Below are 5,075 nucleotides of genomic sequence, written 5' to 3' on the forward strand. Positions count from 1 at the left end.
GGGTGATTTCTCGCTTTCTGTCTCTATGTCTCTCTCTGTCTGTCTGGCGAGTGCACGCGCCCTACAGTGAAAAACTCTCAAAAAAAAAAAAAAAAAAAGTGTCTTTATGGGACCAGCAGATGGCATAACGGTTACATTGCTGGACTCCCATGTAGTCAACTGTGGTTCAAGTCCCAGACACAGCATCTTTAAACTCATGCTGGGTGTGTGCGCAAGTGTGCTCCAAATCCCAAGAGGAGAATGGAGGAAAAGGGATTGGGTGTGGCCATTCCCCCTTGGGGGCGATTTCTCACTTTCTATCACTCTCTCTCTCTCCTTCTCTCTGGCAAGTACATACTTCTTGTAGCAAAACTCTCTCCCTCTAAAAAAAAAAAGAAGCCTCTAAAATTTACCTACATTTAGATGTCCAGATAAGTTTGTGATACATAGCAATCACTCACCTTATATATTTGTGTTTTAACTGTTATTTTTATTAATAACAATGTAAGAGTAAACTTGGTACCACCTTTGGGATTTTATTTGGTCTTCATCTCTTGATTCCTTGATATAAAGAATTATTTGTGGCACTTGGGTCCAAACCTTGCTTAGAACAGGACCCTGTACAGATGTGAGTTAAGATTTTAAAGTGACTACCATCTTGACTTAGACTTTTAAAAATCTTCCTAGTACATCACAATGGTCCTTCATATTTTTTGTAATACTTCTGTTTCGTATTTTTCCCTACTGTAGGCTGACTCAGCTGTCCAGATCAAATGGAAGAAGATATTAGCATACTCAATAAAGGAATATTGTGGTAGGGATTGGTCACACTCCATGTTGGCTGTCATTACTTCATATAAAGACCTGATGGCACATGATGTGATCTACTTAATTAGAGTGTTTTTTTGTTTTTGTTTTTTAAGAGAGGTGTTTTACTATAGGGCATATGTGCTGACCAGACGCACAGAGACAGAAAGCGTGAAATCACCCCCCAGCAGGGATGACCATGCTCCAATCCCTTCTCCATCTTCTGTCAGGATCTTAGGCAGGCACATACATATGCCTGGAATGAGTTTTAAGTCGCTGGGTCTGAGACTTGAACTGCAGTCAACTATGTGGGAGTACAGTGATATAACCATTATAGCATCTGCTGGCCCCTTTATTATTATTTTTTTGATCAGACCAGTGTTCCAAAGGAAGTTGTTGACTACGTCATCTTTGGCACAGTTATATAGGAAGTGAAAACAAGCAGTGTGGTCAGATAGGCTGCTCTTAGAGCTGGCATCTCTGGCAAACTCCTGCCTACACGGTCACCATGGCTTGTATCTCTGCCATCCAAGTCATGATCACACGTATAGGCTTATTTGCTTCCTGCAAGAGCAACGTGGTTGTGGCTAGTGGTGTCAGTTTAATGTCTGACGTTCCTATTCTATCATTCAGGGAAAATGATTCTTGATCTCAGTAAGGCCAAGCTTCTGAGCCAGCAACTGTCTTAAATCACTAAATTAAGATTACAGTCATGGGGCCAGCAGGTGGGCCTGGTGGTTAAGGTGCTGGACTCCCAAATGACTGACTGCAGTTCAAGTCCCAGACCTGGCAGCTTGCTTTCTCACTTTTTCTTTCTCTGTCTTTCTGTCTCCCTCTAGTGAAATTATATAACAATAATAATAATAATAATAAAGAAAATTAAATTATCATGTGGTCATGTGAGTGCTGTGTGGTGCCAGATCTCTATCAGTGAGATCACGGGCTACTCTGTAGTCTCAGTGGCTGGGGGGTTTGGCATTTCTTGACTCTAGAATAGGATGAATATGTTCTGCAGTCCCAGAGTCTGTCTAAGAAGGTACAGGATTAAGGACTTCTTTCTGATATTTTTACCCTTGGAAATATCAGAAAAAATACAGTTACCAAAGATGATGGCATCCGTCCTTCTTCACTGAAGCAGATGGCCAAACCAAACCCAGCCTTCATCCAAACCCACAGCACAGTGCCAGTTCTAAGTTCTTCTTTCCTGACTCATGGTGCATCTGCAATGGTGATTACAGCAGAGAAAATAAAAATTTGGTCATGGATTGTAAGCTGAAGGCATAGTTGAGGGCTTTTGTGTATGCATCCCAAGAGCCAGAGGATCAACTTTTACTTGACTGACATAAGCTATTCCAAAAGTTCTGTAGGATTAAGCATGAATAATATTGATACTTTTGCATTTCATGAAGCTTTCTCAGGTCAGAATTTGGCTAGTTTAAAAGCCATGGGTTCTGATTGGTTTACACAAAACTACAGGAGTAGAAAAACCAGGGTTGGATTGCTTTCTCTGGAGAAGTCGAATAACTGGGGGGATCACTGTCCCTGAGATACACATTTGAGCTATCAGCTGCCAATTGGTCATGGCAGTTTCCAACAGATTGTAGAAGGAAAAAGGCCAGTATGGCTTAGAGGCTGCCTGTGCAGCTGGACAGGACCACACCATGATAGAGGAAGTAATCCAAAATAACAGGTCCGTAAGAAGTGACCTGAAGCTTGCACTAGGCAATGCCATTTCGGTGCACTACCAAATGACATCTGTACTTCCCAGTTCTCTCAGGCAAACTACTATCATAGCTTTCTGTTAAGCCTTTTCCAGTTAAGCCTTGCCTGTATTTTGAGCTTTTCGATAATTACAGTTTACTGCTATTTCAGGGATTCTCAATCACCAGAATTTCACATAGATTCATTGAAGTGATTGCTTTTGGTTTCTATTGTCATTAAAGGTGAAACGAAGGGATGTAATTTGAGACTGAGACTAGCTGAGATGTGGAGTCATTTTTGTAGTATTTGCAAATGTCCTTGTTCTTATCTGTGTCCTTTTTCTTTCTTTCTTTTTTTTATTTTTGGAAAGGATTTTGCTATAGGGCATATGCGGTCCTCAGAAAGACAAAGAGAAAAGAGATACTGAGAGACAGAAAGTGAGAAATCACCCCCCGGGGGGGATGGCCACCCTGCATTCCCTTCTCCATTCTCCTCTCAGGATCTTTTTTTTTTTTTTTGAGAGGTTTTCCGCTATAGGGCCCGTACGCTCGCCAGACAGACAGAGAGAGACAGAGAGACAGAAAGCGAGAAATCACCCCCCAGGGGGAATGGTCACACTGGCCGCAATCCCTTCTCCTCCATTCTCCTCTCGGGATCTTGGGCACGCACGCACAGGCGCCCGGTGTGAGTTTTAAGCCACCGGGTCCGGTATGCGAACCGTGGTCGACTACGTGGGAGTCCAGCGACATAGCCATTACGCTAACTGCTGGTTCCCTCCTCTCAGGATCTTGAGCATGCATGCACACATGCTCAGGGTGAGTTTAAGCCACTATGTCTGGGACTCGAACCTGGGTTGACTATGTGGGAGTCCAGCGACATAGCCATTAGGCTAACTGCTGGTCCCAGTGTTTTTTTCTTTTCTTTTTTTCTTTCTTTTTTTTTTTGAGATTTTTGCTATAGGATGCATGTGCTCACCAGAGAGACAGAAAGCAGTTAGCGTAATGGCTGTCGCTGGACTCCCACGTAGTCGACCACAGTTCAAGGCCTGGACCCGGTGGCTTAAAATTCACGCCGGGCGCGTGTGTGTGTGTGTGCCCAAGATCCCGAGAAGAGAATGGAGGAGAAGGGATTGCAGTGTGGCCATCCCCCCTGGGGGGTGATTTCTTGCTTTCTATCTCTGTCCTCTCTCTGTCTGTCTGGTGGGAGCACATGCCCTATAGCAAAAACTTCTCCACAAAAAAAGAAAAAAAAAAAAGATGGTGTAATAGCATCATACTCAGTATAGTATATGTTAAGTGAGCATATACCATGTTTGTCTTTCATAGACTGGCTTATTTCATTTACCATTGACTCTTCTAGAGCCACTCATTTTTTATGCAATGACAGGATCTCACCATTTTTTATGACAGAAAGATCTCATGCATATAAAACATTTTTAAAAAGATTTTTGCCATATGGCTTATGTGCCCACTAGAGAGAGACAGAAAGAAAGAGAGGGATAGGGAAAGTGAGTAATACCCCCCAGGAAAGATAACCACACCACAATCCCTTCTCTTCTAGTCTCCTCTTGGGATTTGGGGCATGCACGTGCATGCATCCAATGTGAATTTCAAACCATTGGGTTCAGGAATTGAACTGTGAGGTTGCCCATATGGGATCCAGCGCCTTAACTACCATGCCACCTGCTAGCCCCTCTTGCATGCGGTTTACAGCTTCCCCAGTGGTATCATCTTGAAAAATTATAGTACATCACAACCAGAATGTTGACATTTATAGAATCCACTTATTTCACTCATTCTTGTCCACTTCAGTGTGTTTGTGTGTGAGTGTAGTAGGTTCTATGCAATTTTATCGTGTCAGTTTGTACATCCACTACCACAGTCAGGACACAGAACAGTTCTGTCCCCACAAGGATCCCACAAGGATTGCCATTCTATTATCTTACCCTATGTCCTATCTTCATCATTCCCACATTCTGTAATCCTCTGTGACCATGAATTTGCTGGCTATTCTATTCCATAATTTCGCCATTTCAAAGTATCATGGAAATGAAAACATACAGTATATAACCTTTTGGATCAACTTTTGGATCAACTTTAGTCAGCACGATTCCCAGGCAGTTATCCAAGTTGTTACATGTACAAATAGTTCACTTCTTTCATTTCTAAGTTGTACTCTGTGGTAAGGATATGTCACAATTTATGCAATCATTCTCCCTCCTGTTGACATGTTTTCTGTTTTAGGCTATCCTAAGGAAAACTCTATGGATATTTGTTACAGACTTTTATGTGAACATATGTTCACATTATTGTGAGAGAAGGATGCAAGAGTACAAATGCTGGGTTGTATAGAGGTTGTACATTGAGGCTAATTAGAAAGTGCCACACTGTATTCCAGTATGACTACCATTTTACATTCCCACCAGCGATGTATGAGTGATCGGTTTCTCCACGTTCTAAATGAATTTGTGTTGTCACTACTTTCAGCATTCTGATGAATGGATATGATATCTTACTGTCGTTTTAACTTAAATATCCTCAGAGGCTGATGAACTGAACATTTTTTCATGTGCTTATGATGTGGGATTT

General features: G+C 42.1%; 1 pseudogene; it reads left to right on the forward strand.

Annotated features, from left to right (window-relative positions):
- The window catches only part of LOC102503053 (trifunctional enzyme subunit beta, mitochondrial-like), a 15,212-nt pseudogene extending 12,621 nt beyond the window's left edge, over positions 1–2,591 (forward strand).
- Positions 2,592–5,075: the final 2,484 nt, after the last annotated feature.

The sequence above is a fragment of the Tupaia chinensis genome, unplaced genomic scaffold (assembly GCF_000334495.1).
Source record: "Tupaia chinensis unplaced genomic scaffold, TupChi_1.0 Scaffold139677_1, whole genome shotgun sequence".
Classification (NCBI taxonomy): Eukaryota; Metazoa; Chordata; class Mammalia; order Scandentia; family Tupaiidae; genus Tupaia; species Tupaia belangeri.